Here is a 19,310-nt window from a genome sequence, read left to right as displayed (position 1 = left end):
TTACTTATATACAGTAAAAAAATTTAATTAAAAAATATATGGTTTAATATTAATAAAAGAACATTTTTTTATTGAAAAACTTTAAAGAATAGTTACGATAGCTTTTCAGTGCTTATTAAAGGTAAACAGATTATAACCATGATTCAAACATCTTAAGAATAGAATGTTCCTTTCCGTGATTATTTTGGTATGATTACGTGGTTGCGTACGTTTTATACATTAATTATAGTTTAAAGAATCAATTGATAGTTTTTCTTAGGATAATACTAGGTTAAATGACAATTAGTTTTGCCTCCTCAAATAGTATATTTTAACCATAAGTTTTGTTTAATAGAATGCAACGAAAAGTTGCCATTTTTAGATTGTGTTGCATCTGTAATTCTTAAATTTTTGGTTAAATTGTTAAATGAAATAACGAAAGGAATTATTTGGAAGTACGTAAGTTATGTTGTATAGCTCTTGCCACATTATATTTAGTATTGGTTATATTTCCGAGACCTTTTTTAATGCCCCCAATTGTCAAAATTGATGTTCCAAATTTAGGGGGTTAAGGCCTATGGAGAACCCCTTGGCAGTAGGTAGTAGTAGATAGATACCTAGTAGGTAGCCTAGTACTTCACCTAGCCTCCCTATCACATTCACTTCTAAATTCTGGTTTTTTGATCAATTATAGCAAAGAATAGAATAGAATATAGACTTTGGGCCAGATGTACAGTAAAAGGTATGAAAGGGGTTGCAGCTAGTGGCTGAAGGGACTCTGCAAAGAACCTTAACTAAAGTAACCTTACCTACCTACCTAGCTAATAGGTAGGTAGGTATTGCCAATACGTACTTTGTTTGTCAAATGGGTAGATCTACAGTAGTATGCCGCGGCAGCCTAGACTATGGCAATTGCGGTTTTCTATGCAGTTTTACCTACCTCCTGAACAAGAATTTTAAGCACCTAATATTTATTTGGACGACTGTACTACTAATTAACCTCCGGGGGCCAGTACTAAACACCGCGAAATACATTGGACGCTCCAATCCCTTGTGGATGTCGTATCCGCAGTTACGTTCCTTGCAGTCCGTGCGGAACTAGGCTACCTATTCTGTAGAATTACCGTCAAATGGAATGTGTACCAAGATTTTCACAGTATTAATGTTATACCTACATAAAGTAACTTTACATATCGAAGGGTTGGTTTTGCATTTTCCTAGTTGTAACAGTTAAGGGTGATCTGGCAGGGGTTAAGTAAGATTCGGTGCTTTAGGTTAGGTTAGGTTAAGTTTAGTAAGGAAGTAATTTGGCAACATTTCATAGGCCTTTAAAATATAAAAATACTTTGTTACGTAAACATAACAGACTGATGTAATGTTAGGACCGGCTTGAAAATAGACCCATCCTCTGTATTAGAGCTAATTGGTAAAACTGCTACCTATAGTTTTGTAGATAGCAAGGCTTTGAAAAGGAGTATTTGTACATGAAAATATTCAGGAAATGGTTTCAAGGTAGCATACAGGACTTGTAAAATATAAGGAAAGATGCCAAACAGGATTTGTCTCAATAAATAGGTATTCCAAGGTTTGGTGATACATGTAGACAAGCCTACCATGGCAAACACAAAATTCAGCGCATGGAGACAAAATTGTTAAAATGGAAAAAAAATTACACCATGTTATGAGTTTTGCTGTGCTGCAAATAGAACTCATCTTACAATCAAGAGAAATTGAAATAATTCCTTGAAGAGGAAACTTGATGGAATTACTTGGCCTTGTGTGATGGACCAAATTGGCATCATCTGTCTTTGGGTCAGGCTCGTCTTCCATTCCATCATTACTAACAGATGATGGTAGATTGGTTACTGCCCTTAGGGAAAAGGTTGAACTGGTTCATCGAGCTTTTGAAGCCAAGCAATCAGCTGAGGATCTCCCCCCCCTCTTGATACTTGTCATCCTGAACCTATTCTTAAAAAATTTACTTTTGCTCCAGGATGTTAAGAAAATTCTGGACAATCTTGATGAAGATAATCTTGATGGGATGAAAATCCTGATGGTTTATTCCGTTTATTTTCAAAAAAATTTCTAGTGCGTTGTCTTCCATGAATTCTAAATTCTATACTATATAGATTTTATGTTGATGCGGTATCTTTGCAAATGAGCCCAAGCTTAGTAATACAGTGACTGTTCCAATGAAGGGCATATATTTGCAGACTTTAGTAACCACAGGCCAATCTCTGTTATCCATGTGCCCTCCAAAGTTGCTTTTGCAAGGGAATGTTGATAATGGTTTTGGGTGCAGAGGTACTCAAATAGATTTTAGTGCTGCTTTCAGTTTATTAACTCACAAGGCACTTATTTATAAACTTCAGAATCTTGGAGTGGGTGGCAGCAGCAAGTTGCTGTGGTAGGGATCTTTAGTGAACCAAGACTTACTGTGATAGACTGTGGCACGGAAAACAAGATGTTCAGTATGCCGGTGATGCAACACTTATGAGAAATGAAGCTGCCCTCAGCCTCAGTTGGGACTTGGACTGGATTAGGGATTGGTGTAGTCAGTGGGGTGTGAGGCTGAACTCCAATAGCAGATCTCATACAGTTTCCCGCCCCATCCTCCCCTTCAGGTGGATCGAACTTTGCTGATTGAGTCTTAAGCTGTAAGTAACTATTCTAGGTGTAACTTTTGACTCGCATCTAACTTTTGAATAACATCTAATGAAAGTTTAGCAAATGTCACATAAAAGTTATGTATTGTCTGCAAGGTCTCACATATTGGTAACTGATAAAATCAGTGCAACCTGTTTAAGGTAATTTCAACTTCCTTTACTGGAATACTGTTCACTAGTGTGGATGTCTGCTTCTGCCAGAGATTTATTTCATTTCAGATAGAATGGTTCGTGGTGATAGGTTTCTGTTTCATAATAATAGCAGTTATGACTTGGACCATCGATAGATGGTCTCTTGTTTGTCATGTTTTTATAAACTGTATTCAACAGAGAGAGAGATCTTTCACATTCACAATTGATCTCTGATCACCTTTATCTCCCATGAGCAACCAGATTTGCTGAACAGCAGCTCCAATAGTACTATGCAGTAAATTTGCCTTGCTGTCAAACTTCTGTATCCCAGAAGTCCTTTATTCCTCACACCATTGGACTGAGGAACAGCCTCCCAGAGGATGTTGTGCAATTAGAACTTCAGAAGTTCAAGGAAAAATGCAATGCATTACTACCCCAATACTATTCCTCTTGCATTTTGATAGAATTTTCAGTAGGTATTTCCGTAACTATAAATTGACTCAGCATTTTGGTTATTCCTAGATATCATAGAGCTTGATTTACCTAATTATTGTCATTTACTTCCAGGATAAGTTATCACAGTACAACCACTGCAAGATTTTGTCTACATTTTGCCTTTGGATGCTTTGCTAGCTGGTTCAGGATGGTGTCATAGGAGGAAAATTATGAGGACATTCCTTTCTTATAAATCCAGAATTACCTTCAACAGTATTGACATTACGGTATGTATGTAGTACTACTTATAATGTGTACCATATGAATAAAAATTTGTAAAACCCTCATTTGAACTAATTTATTTTACTTATGTTAGAAGAGTATCGTACCAGAAGAATGCCATTATCAATTTTTCGAGGAAAGCTTTTGTATTAGTTCTTTCATGTGCATAGTATTTCATCTTGGCTGAGATGAATTTCTACATGTTGTTAGACGTAAAGTTGCTAATACTACAGTAGTGCCTCAGGATACGAAATTAATCTCTTCCGAAGCGGCCTTTCTAACCTGATTTTTTTGTATCTTGAAGTACGTTTTACATGTAAATTGCCTAATTTGTTCCAAGCCCTACAAAAACACCACAGTAAATTTTTTAACAAAGCTAAATTGACCAATAAACAATGAAATACAACAATTTGGACCATTCAATACCTAACATAACCATGACTGTACCTGTAAATAAAGTGGATTAGTGTACAGGGTACAAGAAATACTGTATGTATATGTATGTACGTACATAGTAAAATGTGGAACCTTACCTTTCGAGTGAGACGATGTCCGAAAGTGACGACAAAGGAGGAGGAAAAATGGCAGAAAACATGAACACTTAACTTTACGAAACATATTAAAAAATGGCAGAAAACATTAACGCAAAACTTTACGAAACTCATTAACAAATGGCAGAAAACATTAACACTTCTTGATTATCTCCTTCGTCTCAATAGAAAGCATCCTCTTCTTTCCGTGAACTTCAGTAGCATTCTTGGGACCCATGGCTAGTAATGTAAGTAATTAAGTTCACACACAACACGATAAAGTAACTGTGTGGGATGCTGCCACATACATCCATGCAAGAAATGAATGAAGGGGTGACAAATTTAAATCCGTAGATTCTTTAAATCTTGTAATGAGATAAACAGACATCAAGACGACAGCAGCGGGAAGCAGGTCCGCGCTTGTCTCTACAATGACACTGGACAGTGACTGACTATGCATATGGGCGGAAATAAAGGCAGTGTTGACACATCTATTACAATGTTGCCACGATGCATATGAAATGTAGTGGTCTCACAGGTTTGTGCAATGGAAATATACATGGAAACATAAATATAATTCTTCTATAGAATAATACAAAGCAAATGTACAAAATGTTCATAAACTGTACGTAATAATAATATAGAGCATAAACATTAAATATCTTATACACCTCCCTCCCCCTTTACGCTCGTAGCAGTGTCTCGAGCAGAACATAAATTCCTCTGAGCTAGTCGAGGTGAATGGCGAGGGACATTGGAGGGTTCGAATGATGGCTCTCTTTCCTGGCCAGAGCAAGGGGACACAGGGACTTGGGGAGAGGTGTCATCACTCATGTTAGCCACTGGGCGTAAATGTCTTCGGTTTCGAAACCATACACGACCACTTGGAAGGCGTACTTCATACTTCTTACATTCCGGCGGCCCATCACGATGCCGACCTTGTCCCATCGCAGCGTCGTTGCGTCCTGTATCCTAACTCGTTGGCCGATGGTGAGTTTGGGTAGAGGGCTTGGGCATGAGAATTGTAAAGGCTCATGGCCAGGTCGGTTTTAGCAGCAGTGCGACGTTCGTAATCTTCAGTCTTAGTTTGCCACTCCTCTATGAATGATCTGGGGTGAGCTGGAACACAAGTGCGGAGAGGATGGCCATAGAGAATCTGCACAGGGGAGCGTCCAGCGGGGTTCGGTGTATTTCGAAGCTCCAGCAGTCCTCTATCAAAGGGCTTCACAATCTATGTCCCGGATGGGGCAGTCTTGATGATAAGGTGTTTAACAGCTTTCACTGCAGCTTCTGCATGTCCATTAGCCTGAGGGTAATGTGGAGGAAGTCGAGTGGTGATGTGATGAACTCCCCAGCGGTCAGCAAATTGCTTGAATTCATGGCTGGAAAATGGGGTCCTCCATCAGTTCGTAAGCGGAGTGGAACACCAACCTCGCGGAAGAAAACACAGAAAACATTCTTGTAACTCTGGCTGCAGTTGTGTCACGTTCACAGGGAACAACCACAGGCCAGCCTGAAAGTCTATCAGCTTATAACAAGTAAGGATTTCCTGCTACGTGGAAGAAGTCAGCTGACACACTTTCGAAGGGCCGGGGATGGATGGTCGTCATACATGTAAGGTTCTTGTTGCTGACTAGGGAGAAGCTGTTGCAGGCCTCACAGCTTTCTACTTTACTCTTGATATCTGCATTGATACCTGGCCAGAATACTGTCTGCATTGCACGACGTCGAGTAGCTTCAATCCCTCGATGGCTGTCGTGGAGTCGATCCAAGGTGCGTTTACGGAGGGCTGCAGGGATGACGATCCGGGGCGTCCATACAATACTAACTCTCCATCCGCGTAAAGGTTTGTCCCGCAGCTTCCAATACGGGAGGGCGGAAGCGTGGAGATCATAGCAGTTGGTAGGAAAACCGTTGGAGACGTAGTGAACGAGACGACTGTAATCTTGATCCTGGGATGCGGCCGTGCGGATTTCTTGTAGAGACTTTGTCTTCCTCGATGATGGGTCCTGTTGCCTGGTCTTCAGTGGAAGTGGCGGTGCTGGGCAACGATACGCCTGACATGTGCAGTTGAAGTAGTGCACTCCTCTTCATCTTCAGGTGTGGGGCGACTGGTTGGGGAGCGAGACAGGGCGTCTGGTATGCAAAGTTGTTTTCCCTGCGAGCCATACTGCAGTGAAGATGTAGGGGGCCACTTTCATCTTGAGGCGCTGAAGGCGTGGATTCTCAATAGCATCTAAAGTGTAGTGATTGAGAATGGTATCAAGGGGCGATGGTCAGTCATTAAGGTGAAATGTTGAAGTCCAGACTAGTATAGGCGGCACTTAGCTATAGCCCAAGTGACTGCAAGTAGCTCCAGCTCTATGGTGGCGTAGCGAGTCTCTGTATCGTAAGGAAAACGAGAGCCACACTGGGACGAGACGCATCTGACCTCGGCCGTTTATCTTGAAGTAGGGCATAGCCGAGACCGTATAGGCTAAGGCATCTGTTTGTAGAAACCACAGGCGAGGCAGGATTGAAGGGTGCCAGGACAGGTGGTGAAGTCAGAGCTGTCTTGACTTTCTTAAATGCTCGCTCATGGTCGGGCGCCCAGACGAATGAGCGTTTGGGGCTCATAAGTGGACGTAGGGGCTGTGCTGCTGCTGCGATGTCTGGAGTGAAGTCGGAACAAGTTAATTGACGAGACCCATAAACGACCTGACGTCTGTGACATTGGACGGTGTCGGGAAGTCGCGTATAGTGATACCTTGTCGGGATCTGCTGCAATACCATCGGTTGAATAAGACATAACCGCAAAAGTTAACTTTAGGGGCGGCTACAGTGAATTTCTCCTTATTGAGGGTGGATGCCATATTGACGGCATCTGGTCAGCATTTGGTGCACGTGTTGTAGGTGGGAAGGGAGATCCTTGTCGGAAAGGAGGAGTCATTTACAACTTCACAAGTTGGGAACACCTTGTAGTGCCATATCTCCACGGAGGCAGTATGCATCACCTGTTTGCTGAAATCCATCGGGCCACGACAGTGCTGGAATCTTCCATACGGAGTTATAAATGTAGTCAGGTGGCGGTCCTCTTCTGCCAACTCCATTTGCCAAATATCCATGCAGGGCATCCGCTGTGGTGAAGTACTTCGCAGTAGGAGAGATGTTGCGGACGGCAGTCATGGGGCATAGGTGAGGGTGTGTAGGGCGGGCTTACCTGAGAATTTAGGTGGGTGTGATCCACAGTGATGCGCACACCTTTGTCCTTGGGTACCAAGACCATGGGATGGCACCATTCAGAGGGTTCGTCGCCTGCTGGTCTGATGATTCCTTGTTGCACCAAGGAGTCAAGTTCTTCTTTCACTTGATCTCTGAGAGCGAACGGAATGGGCCTGCGTGTAGTATGCACAGCGAATGGTGTAGCACAAGGTTTCAGGTGAATCCTCATCAGAGGGCCTGCCATTTTCTTTAGTGGCTGGGTTTGTAGATCCTTCTTGGATATGAGGACGTCGCTGAAGTGCCGAAGAAAAATAGTCCTTAATAGCTGCGGGTGACGTCATGGCAGAGGCCAGGAAACTGAGCGCATCTGTGACGTGTTACCTTGGAGGATGGGCTTCGGGGAATTCCGATGACACTGTGGCGAGGGCTCGGCAATGTTCACGGGAGAGGAGGGGAGTCTGGATATCCTCATGAACATGTATGGTTGCTGAGCAAGACTTGTTGCCAAGACGAAGGGCTGCCTGGAAGTATCCTACAGCCGGTGTCATGGGGGATCCATCTGCTGTCACAACGTTTGTCATGGGTGGAGGTTCGAGCCTTGTCCGAGGTATGCGGAGTGCATCCAAATGTGTGGTGCCAATCACTGTGATGTCTGCTCCTGTATCAGGGATTAGCTGGAGTTGTGCTGATATATCGCCAAATGACAGAGAGACAGTGACTGGTGTGGGGGACTCGCACCCAAGTTATCACCCATGAAACGGCAGCTGGGATTTGAACTTAGTAGGAGGAGGTGAAGCTGTACTTCCCAGTCTGACTTTTCTTGGTAGACCTGCACATCTTCTCAAAATGTGCCTTTGTTCCGATACGTAATACAAAACCCTCGGTCCTTTAACAATAGGAAGGTAACTAGCGGCAGCTGGGACGGTGTAAGCTTGTCGAACAAGGGGAGAACGGTAGTTAACTGCTTGTCCGATCGTGCGTGCGGAGGTAAAGAATCACTGTTGCTTTCGGCCGTGGTGTGACAGGACGTCTTCGTCATCGCTCTGCCTGCTATTTCGTCGTGTGCTTTGAAAGTTTTACAATTTCTTCTTACTGGTTTGTTAGTGGTGTGAATGAAATTGTAAGTACTCTTTTCATTTTTTCATTATTATTATTATTTGTGAAAAGTGAATAATGGATCTGGAAGAGCTTTCGCCACGACCACCGGTTGCCCGTAGAGTGTGTCCCGGGCTGGATTGGCGTAAATGCGGCGGATTTTCGCTCATTCCCGGAAATAGATCCACATGAATTGTGTTATCGGTGCCAGGGGCGAGAATGCTCCCGGGCCCGAACCATGCAATGTTTGTGAAAATTGGTCCGAGGTGCAGTGGGTGCTGTATGAGGGTAGGAAGAGGCGTAGATCAACCAAGGAGTCGTCGGAAAGCTCTCCAGCGACTCCTTTGGTGACGGATACCTCGTCATCCTTCCTGCCCCACCAGCTCAGCCCCCACTTTGTTTGCGCCTTCCCTTGCGGGGGGGGTTTCGGAGTCCTACTCCTCACTCGATCCGTCGAGTGTGGAGGAGGGCGCTCGATACCCGGATGTTCAACTGTATTCTCTCCGTCCGCTCTGGGTGGGGTTCGTCCTCCCCCAAGCGCGAGGGTGCCCCTCTAACTGACCCGACTTTTTCCTCCCTCAGGTGTGCTTCTGGGAGTGACAACCTTGGGCAGGTGTGGGCGTCGTTGGGACTGCAGGGCGCTCCCAGTATCCAGGGCTTAATTCAGCGATTGGCGGGTCAGCTTGTGGTTACTCATGGAGTGTGGACAACTACGACAACTTACCTTGTCTACTCCAGCGTACGCCGCCCCTCCTCATGTGGTGTATACGCAGCACATTGCTTCGGTGACCCCGACAGCATCAATCCAAATGCCGATTGCTGCCGTTGCCAAGGAGGGGCGTGCCACCTCCACCTGGTTTCCTATGTGCTGCCGACCCCAGACTTTCGCTGTCCAAAAAGTTCTCCCCTGGACCTGCCGCCTGTCCCGATGATGAAGTTGGCTGAATTTGAGCCGCCGGTGACGCCTGATTATGGTGCCGTACCTGCCGTACCTGCCGCTGATCTTGTTGCTGGCCCAGCCGCTCGCGCCGCTCCTGTGAGGGCGTGCTGTGCGTGACGCTCCTGCTGTTGCTGGTCCTGAGTGCTGGTCTGCTGGTGCTGGTCCTGCTGTGCTGGTCCTGATGCTGCGTCTGCTGTTGCTGGTCCTGCTGTTGATGTTCCTGCCGCTCCTGCCGTGCCTGCCAATGCCCACATCGTGTCTCGTCATGGAAGTGCTGCCTCGGACTCAGGTCTTTCCGGACAGGTTCAGCCGGGGCGTGTTGCTTCGGCAATTGGCCCGGCTTTTCCGTGGATGGAAGACCTGACGTCCGTCCTGAGAGAGCTGACGAAGAAGAAGAAGAAGAGGAAGGTGTCGTCGTCGTCTTCATCGTCCTCTTCGTCGTCTGCTGCCGCCTCTCCCCCTTCGACTTCTAAGGCTTCCAAGCCGAAGAAGAAGAAGGCGCCTCCTCCCCCCCCCCCCCCCCCTAAGAAGGCTCCTTCGGGACCTTCGAAAGGGCCCCGTCTCACTCTGGTGTGACGGGGGGTTCTTCTGCTGGTCCTCCTGTTCCCTCGGGAACGGGGCCTGTCTCCTCTTCTGAGAAGAAGAAGACGGGGACCAAGGGTGTGCTGGCTACTGCTGGTACACCCTCGCCTGGTCTTGGCAGCTCTGCTGCTAAGCCAGGTACCGGCTCGGCTTCTCGTCCGCGAGAAGTTCCGAGTGTACGGTCTCCTTCGGGCGACCGTGCAGCCAGAGTTAAGACGCCTGAGTCCGCTCAGCGTCGTGACCGAGGCACGGAGCAGAAGACTGTCGAGAGTCGCACAGGCGACTCTCGCCAGGCCAGCGGCCGCTCTCGTAGCGACCAGCCGGTACCTCGGGTTGACGTGACGGTCTCTGACCGGCCACGGGTTGAGGCTGGGAAGAGGTCCCCTCGACCGACGGTCCAGCCTCGGCTGGTACCAGCTCGGTTTGACGTGCGTCGCGTCGAGACGCTCACCGGGTCTCACCGCGGGAAAGCGAGCTCTGCAGGTCACCTGACCGCCCGCTCCCACAGCGACCGGGCGGAGACGGTGGCCAGCAGCAGCTCGTCTGACGCACGGGACCGGGGTCGACGTGCTCAGTCGAGCCGCTCGCCACAGTTGTGAACGGCACGGCCAGGCCTGCAGATCGATCCCCCACCGCGGGTTGGTTGATCAGCTGCAGCCCCCCACGTACGCTGGGTCCTGCCAGCACGAGCGGGGGGGGGGGAGCGTCAGGTGTGCCTCTCCACTACCTTCAACTTCCTCGGGGTACACCGGGAAGAGCGAGGTAGCTAGGAGTGATCGTGAGAGTGCGCCGCTCACGATCCCGTCACGACGCAGCACGTGCCAGGTATGGTCTTAGGACCAGCCAGGTCGTACGCGCAAGTGACTGGAGGCGACCGTCAGGGGTCTGTTGCTATTCTTCCTTCTGAAGGAGGAGGGTCTCGAGAGCTGCTCTTGTTGGAGGGATCTGGACGGTCCTACTCCTCAGGACGCTGTAACTCCCGAGATCCAGAGGAACTTTGCCCAGGTTATTGCGCTGATTGTCAGCACAACGACCTGGGGGAAGGATCGCCGCTACTACCATCGAGCCCACGTCCCGGCTCGAGTCATTTTGGGGCCCGAAGAGGGAACCCAAATTGATGGTGGGACTGCCGCGATCAGGGCTTGCAGACTCAGTCCTTGACCAGGTAGAGAATTTCGTCTCAGGACGAGAGGATTCGCTTAAGTCAGGACGGTCTTCCAAGCTACTTCCTCCTCCTCTGCAGCGACAGCGGAAGTTCTATGTGCCTTCAGTGGATCCAATACCGGCCCCAAACAGGTTAACCCGGAGCTAGCTAGGCTAACTCCAGGTGTCCCCGTCCCCTGCAGCAGCTCCTGTCGGAGAACTTGTGGTTCTCGCAGCAGGAGGCTCTGGGCCTGGAAGCTACCGCTATGGCAGCATTCCAGGCAGTCTCTTGGTTGGATCTGTGGTCCCTCACAGTATCCAAGGTCGCGGCCGACTCTGGGGGGGGGTGCTGCCCTCGAAGACGACCCCGACTTCAGGAGACTGTGCCAGTCTGGAGGTAGGGCCATCTCCTACCTCGCCCATCAGACGGCAAACCTGTGGGCCAACTTGTTCTCCGTCGTAGGGACGCTGTCCTTACACGAGTAGCCAAGGGGGCTGGGCGTGAGGCGGTAAATGGACTCCGTAATGGACCTATGAAGAGTTCCTCCGCTCTCTCTTTCCTGGAGAGATGGTGGACGCTGCGGTGGAGAGACGGCGCACTGATGACAGTGACCGTCTGGTCACAGGCAGTCACGAAGGTTTCTGGGCAACCTCGTGCAACTGCGGCTAAGCCTAAGAGTTTAGCTAGCGCTTCCTCGGCTGCTAAGACGGCTGCTCCATCGAAGCCCCGAGGAAAGACTCTTCCTGCTTCAACTTCTGGTAGAGGAGGCCGTAACCAGCCCTCTCCCAGCCCTCCTTTCCCCGAGGAGGTGCTGGGAAGAAGTCGAAGCGAGGTGGGAAACGCTAGGGAAGGCGTTCCCCCGCCCCCTCACCTGCTGCCGGAAGTGGGGGGGTGCCTAGCGAGCCATTGGGCAACTTGGCAGCGCTACGGTGCCGAGACCTGGATAGTAGACGTCCTTCGGGAGGGATATCTACTACCCTTCGAATCTCGGCCACCCCTCACCTCCAACCCGGTCCATCTTCAGACTTATGTACAAGGTTCTTCAAAGGACGACGCTCTTCGGCAGGAGATCAAGACCATGCTGACCAAACGAGCTGTAGAAGTCGTAGTAGATCGGTCACCGGGCTTTTACAGCCGCCTTTTCTTAGTGGAGAAGGCATCGGGGGCTGGCGCCCGGTGATAGATCTCTCTCCCCGAACCGATTTGTTCGCCAGACTCAGTTCAAGATGGAGACGGCACGTTCCGTGCTCGACTCCATCAGGGAGAACGATTTCATGCTTTCGGTGGACTGAAGGATGCGTACTATTTTCAAATACCCATCCATCAGTCCTCCAGAAAGTACCTCCGCTTCATCTTCGACGGGACGGTGTACCAATTCAGGGCACTTTGCTTCGGTCTGTCAACCGCCCCACAGGTGTTCACGAGAGTGTTCACTCTGGTGTCTGCTTGGGCCCATTCGCACGGGATACGTCTTCTGAGGTATCTCGACGATTGGCTGGTCCTGGCGAGCTGCCGCTCGCAGTTGCTGCAGGACAGGGATCGACTTCTAAAGTTTTGTCGCGATCTGGGGATCGTGATAAACTACGAGAAGTCCGATCTCGAACCCAAGCAGAAGATGAAGTACCTGGGTATGCTGATCGATATGGTAGCAGCTAAAGTCCGCCCCGCAGACTTGAGGATCAGCAAATTCGCAGGGAGGCAGCTGGCCGGTTCCTGTCTCGGCAGGAACAGGCAGCTCAGCAATGGCAAGTTGTGATCGTCCACCTGTCATCACTCGAGAAGTTAGTTCCTCACGGACGTCTTCACCTGCGGTCTCTCCAGTGGGAGACTAAGGGAGAGTTGGTACAGGTAAAGGATCCACCTTACTTCCCCGTGTCCCTCACGGAGAAGGTGAGGCAGGACCTAGCCTGGTGGCTCGACGACAGGAACCTCTTAAGAGGAGTGCCTCTACGCACTCCCCCCCCCGGAGATGTTGCTGTTTTCAGAACGCATCAACCGAGGGATGGGGCGCACACTGGAGGAGTTGCTGGCTGCAGGTGTGGGACCATCATGACAAGCACCTTCACATCAATGTCCTGGAATCAAGGCGGCGTTCTACGCTCTCCAAGAATTCCAGGAGACCGCTTGGTGGGACACTCAGTGTGTTGATTGACAACACCACAGTAGTGGCATACGTCAACAAGCAGGGGGGCCTAGTGTCTCTCCCGCTACACCAGTTGACCATGCAGGTGCACGAGTGGGCCACGGCTCATCGATAGAGCTGTCAGCATGCCTACATTCCAGGCAAGAGGAAATGTATGGTAGCAGACAAATCAACGGCCGTCAGATCAGGTTGTAAGGGACCGAGTTGGTCCCTACACACCCTGAAGTGGCGAGAAAAGGCTCTTCAACCTGTGGGGGCGTCCAGTCATAAGACCTGTTGGCCCCCCACCCGGCACAACAAAAAACTTCAGGTTTTTTGTTTTTTGTTCAGCCGTGCCGGCGGACCATGGGCAGCTGCAGAGGAGCTCTTCAAACACCCCTGGGACAACCTCTTTTCGTCTACGCCTTTCCCCCCTCCCTTTTGTCTGATTCTAAATAGTGATCAGCCGAGCGCTGGTCACTCCCAATCAGGATGATCCTGGTGGCTCCCCAAAGACCTCAAAGCCGTTGCTATCCGGACCTACTGGCTCTTCTTGCGGAAGAACCGAGAGAGATGCCCACTGCACAACCTCTAGCCCAGCCACACGTAGAACGGTACCACGAGCAGTCCAGTCCCTACAACTTCACGGCTGGCGGTTATCCACCATCTCTTGCGAACGAGAGCTTTTCTCGTAGCGCAGCAACAGAGATGGCTGGACAAGTCCGACAGTCCTCTGCAGCTGTGTACCAGGGGAAGTGGGCCGTTCTTCGTGGTTGGTTTGTCGTAGGCTGGGGTCTATCTACCTCTCAGAGCCACTCTTCAGCAGGTAGCGAATTTTCCTCTTTGTTTTTCTTCGCCGAGAGAGCTCTCCCTATCAGTACCCACCAGTTAAAGGATATAGAGCCGCCCTGGCTCTTGTCTAAAAAACTGAGGGGACTGGCATCTCGAACTCGTTCGAGATCTCCTTGCTTATGAGGAGCTTCGAAAGGTCTTGCCCACCCAGGGAATTCCAGGCCCCCTGAGTGGGAATGGTACTCTCCCCCCGTCCATTAGGAGTTTGACTCGAAGACCATTCGAGCCACTTCCCGAGAGTCGTCAGACAGGGATCTGACCCTCAAGACCCTCTTCTTGCTGGCCCCTTGGCATCCGGGCGAAGAGAGTAGGGGAACTTCATGGTCTTCCTTCAATGTTAAACATTCCAGTGGATGGGGGATCTGTGATGCTCGAATTCGTCCCGAACTTCGTAGCTAAGACCTCAGAATCCGTCGATCCCTGACGACAGGTTCGAGTCTTTCACGATCCCCTCCCTAAGGATTTCACCGACAACGATAGGATGAGATGCTGCTTTGTCTGTGAGGGCGCTACGGCGCTATCTGAAGAGAAAAACTCGACACCTCAGGCCTGAGTGTCGACGCCTCTTCGTTAGCACTGGGGTTACAAGAAAGAAGTATCCAAGAACACACTTTCTTTCTGGCTGCGTGAGGGTGATCAGGAGAGCGTACGAGGCTGATGGTAGTGACGACATCCGTACACTCCGACCGAGAGCCCACGAAGTCAGAGGTATTGGACCCTCTTTGGGCGTTCCGTAAGAACTTCTCGTGGCAGGTCCTGAAGGCAGGTGTCTGGGCCAACCAGACTACCTTCACGTCCACAAGTCCTTGGACTTTTCCTTGGGACCCTGTGGTGGCTGCTCAACGTTTGTGTAAGCTTACCCAAGCACCAAAGCAGCAGAACAGCATCGATCCTGGTGTGACTGTAGGAATGAATGTGGTGAATGAGAGTGCGACTGGCTTCTCTTCTCCATCTTTCTCTCCCTATACCTGTGGGCAGAGGGTCACGGTCGTCACCATGCTGGAAAGGAATTTCGATGCAGGTAAGCTACTCGACCGAGCCCCAATCTATCCCTTTAGTTAGAGATAGAAGCAAATATCTCCACTTCCTCCAACAAAGGGGGATGGAGTGGATGCCTACTTGAGACCAAACCCATAACTTTATTTTGGCTCTTGTAAAGGAGCAAGTTCTTGCTTGCTGGTAAACAAGAGATACGCTTGCCTCTCTATTAGTATTGGCCTCAGAGGTGGACCATTGATCCTGCGGTGCACACCCCGATCAATCGGACAGAGGTTTGGATCCCTCCTTGCTCTTACGACCAGGGAGGCACTCCAAGGGTTGGACGAACACCAGTTGTTCACCAAAAACGACTCAGATCTCCCACCAAGAAGTGAGTCTTCCTATGTTAAAGGACCGATGGGTTTGTATTACGTATCGGAACAAGTGACAATGTGTGAAAATTGCATTTTTCCTAACTATACAAACCTGAGGTCCGTTTACATATAGTCCCACCTCATACCACCCCTCAATCTGCAAAAACTTTTTGCATGCATGGGCTAAAGCAAAAGTGATTCTTCACCTCTCGCCTGCGCGCATGATCGGACAGCAGTTAAAACTACCGTTCTCCCCTTTGTTCGAAGCTTACGACCGTCCCAGCTGCCGCTAGTTACCTTCCTATTGTTAAAGGACCTCAGGTTTGTATAGTTAGGAAAAAATGCAATTTCGACAAATTGTCATGTTTCTGGCAGGTCTTTCACTGAGCTCCTTAGCAGGGCATTCTTGAGTGCGGGGGGCCAATGACCCGTGCGTCCGCAGTTATTGCACGATACCCTGTGGCTGGGCATTGTCCGGAATCGTGTTTGCTGAGAGCAATATTGACAAGGGTCACTATTTGGAGGCTGGTGAGAACGTTGGGTCGGAGATCGATGAGAAGTCCTTTCTGTAGATGCTGGTTCTTTTGTATGTAGATACTGCGTTGACCTGGCTAGGGCCAGATGCAATGGCTGATGCAGTTGCATGTGTGATCGTAGGGAGCGGCAGCATGTCACGAACTCTGCAAAGGGTAGATGAGGTTGGAGGGGGAATAAGGCGTTGAATTAACTCGTCGTCTCTCACACCCATCAAAATTACATCTGCAATTGCCGTTCAGTGCAGGAGGTGGGGTTGCAGTGCATAAGTCCACTTCATCAGCAAGATCCTTTAGGCGTGCGTTAGTAGTCTACAACGATTCTCCGACAGCAGTTTGCAGGACAACAATTCCCTGCGTCATAAGGCTCATTTCTAAGGCTGCGAAAGTGTTTTTGCAATGTATCCAACACCTCTGTAAGGGAAAGGATGTGTTGGTGGGGATGCCCAGCTTATGCGTAAGCAGGCGCTGGACGTCCAGGGATATGCAAGTTCTCAGGTGAATCAGCTGAGAAGTTTGATGTAACCTATCAAGTCCAACTAATGCTGCATAATCCTCAAAAAACGGAGTCTCCATTGGCGAAACGCTTGGTAACGTTGCATTTCTTGTTGCAGGAGAGGTGGGGATGGACCATAGGCTTGCTGGAAATTGTAGGTGTATGCTCTGAGAAGCCAGGGGGGGGGGGGGGGGGGAAAAGGGGGGGGGGTCAGGGTAAAATGAGGTGCAATCATGGGGTTAGGTTGCTGGGGTTGCGATGCCGCAATCTGTCCTGATAGCAAGGAGAAAAGAGACATGAACCGATGGGTTGTCTCCAATGTCTTGATTGCTCCATGTAGTTTGAAGTTCTGCCCTCCCTTCTTGTCGTCGTCGGTCTTGCTCTTTTGCATGCTGGAAGTCTGCAGAAAGTGTATAAGATGAGTATGTCATTATTCTGGTTCTCCTGTCCATTGGGGAGTCAGGGGAGGAGGGAGAGTGGTGCTGTATTTTCATCAGCATTGGGTAGGGTGCAACAGGTACTCGTCTCTTCATCAGACCCTCCGTTTGATCCTCTGCCTGATCACTGTGCTCTCTGATCATCCGCTGTGATGCATTAAATCAATTAGCTTTTCCTTTCCTTTAGCTGAGCCCATATCGTGTTCTCCCCCCCCCGGTGTTGTAAGAGAGCTTGAGATCGTAGAATTGCTAGAAAAATATCCAAGTCGCTGTAGTAAGAAAGAAAAGCACTTTGGATATTTAAAAATTAGTTGTCAGTGCGCTTGTGAAATAAGCGGCAGTCAGGTGGGCTGAGTGAGCATGTGTTGTGAGCTTGCGACCAGAGGGGAGGCGGGGGGTGGGGTGAGTGCTTCCTGGCGAGTGCCTCGGGCCTCAGTCCCCACCCACACCATCGATGACATGATGAGGGTAGGACGTACGGTGGGGGGGTCCGAGAAATCAGGCGCTAGCGTTCAAATGGTTTTTATAACGACAGCTTGGCAAGGACACTTTAATATAATGCAACACAACACTGTAACACACTGTCACTCTAACCATGCACTGCACAAAAACACTTGTATCACTCTTGGAGACATGGTATCATTCTTGGAGAACACTATAGTAAAAACTGTCGTTGATATCTTGAGTCACTGTAGGAATCCAATGTGCGAGACGAGAAGTAAGCGGCAATGGCGGTCATCTTCTTGGAGTCCATACGTGCAGCTACTCACTGCACCATGTGTGGGTTGCTGCCACATACATCCATGCAAGAAATGGAATGAATGAAGGGGTGACAAATTAAAATCCGTAGATTCTTTAAAATCTTGTAATGAAGATAAACAGACATCAAGACGACAGCAGCGGGAAGCAGGTCCGCGCTTGTCTCTACAATGACCACTGGACAGTGACTGACTATGCATATGGCGGGAAATAAAAGGCAGTGTTGACACATCTAATTACAATGTTGCCACGATGCATAATGAAATAGTGGTCTCACAGTTTGTGCAATGGGAAATATACATGGAAACATAAATATAATTCTTCTATAGAATAATACAAAGCAAATGTACAATATGTTCAAAAACTGTACATAATATAATTAATATACAGCATAACATTAAATATCTATACAGTAACTTACAGTACAACGAAAGTGAAATCACTAACACGAATTTACTTTAACAAACAAAATATATGTGAACGAACGAATTCCAGGTGTTTACGATAACGGTGATGCAAAAAAATGGTCAAGGAACGCCTTTACATAGAGGCATGATGGGACAGATGCTGACCAATAGGAGAGCAGGATCTTACGTTGGTGACTAGCATCAGGAACCAATGGGAGAGCGGGAGTATAGTAGCGAGTACTCGGTTGGCGGCGCTTGAGTTTTAAAATTGTTCTCGGCGGCCCGGGTAAATCTCGGACTTTACCCTTTTGCAACCTGAATTATTTTCACACACAAAAGCAAAAAAATCTTCGTATTTGCTTTCGTAACCTGAATTTTTCATGTGTAGGGACTTGCGCATATAGAGGTTCCACTGTAATTACAGAAAGGTGATATAATAATTTCAGTTTGGTGATTGAGTTACCATCTGTTTGAACCAGTTGATTTTCTTTATAAATTTTTAAAAGAGTATTTATTGTATTTGATTTTTCTTCTGATTTATCTCCTTCACTTTCAAAAAAATGTAGTGATGATGTTTTATGATCCCCCAACAATTTCCAAAATGCCATCTGTGTGTAGGATATTTCATTCCTGGCTGTAATTCATGAAATCCAAATGCTGATAATTTTCATGCAAAAAAAAAGAACTCAATTTTCCATGGTGTGATTAACTTTTTCTTCATGTTTCAGGTGACCTACAGCCTGAAACTTCTTGAAGGAAGTAAGCTACATATTTTGAAGAAAGTAACTGTAGTATTCTGAAGAAGCTGTCTCACACTGTAAGAAAAGATAAGTATTTGGTAAAATGAAGTGAAACTTTTGAGGAATATATTTTTCAAGTTAGGATTAAAATAGTACAGATTTGTACTGGAACTTGATGCATTTGGAAGTTTTGACTGACAAGGTCAGGAAAAACAGGTTTTTTCTTGAAATGGTTCAAACCAACCAGGGGATGGACAACTGTGATGATAATAATAATAATAATAATAATAATAAATAATAATAATAATATAATAATAATAATAATAATAATAATAATAATAATAATAATAATAATAATAATAATACTACAATGTTTATGTAATAGACAAGTTTACATTTCACCTAATGGATCTTTTTCTCAATCAACTGTACTAGTATGAATGTTATCAACTACTGGTGATAAAATCATTCACTCCAAATTTTTTAAAGTTTTCTCATTGAATGAACACACTAATTTCCAGTTATATTTCAAACAAAAGCAATTGTCATTGACTGCAGATGTGACGTGGCTAAGTAGGAAAACACAATAGATGTTTAACACTGAGCCAAAAATACCTGTCCTATCT

General features: G+C 47.7%; 1 long non-coding RNA gene across 1 annotated transcript; it reads left to right on the top strand.

Moving 5' to 3' along the window:
• The first annotated feature begins 336 nt into the window (after positions 1-336).
• On the top strand, positions 337-18,760 carry LOC135202064 (uncharacterized). The gene is made up of 3 exons (XR_010311666.1): positions 337-434; positions 3,345-3,499; positions 18,673-18,760. It is a non-coding gene; the product is annotated as an uncharacterized LOC135202064 (long non-coding RNA).
• Positions 18,761-19,310: the final 550 nt, after the last annotated feature.

The sequence above is a fragment of the Macrobrachium nipponense genome, chromosome 30, assembly GCF_015104395.2.
Source record: "Macrobrachium nipponense isolate FS-2020 chromosome 30, ASM1510439v2, whole genome shotgun sequence".
NCBI classification, from domain to species: Eukaryota; Metazoa; Arthropoda; class Malacostraca; order Decapoda; family Palaemonidae; genus Macrobrachium; species Macrobrachium nipponense.
This window is presented reverse-complemented; position numbering and strand designations above follow the sequence as displayed.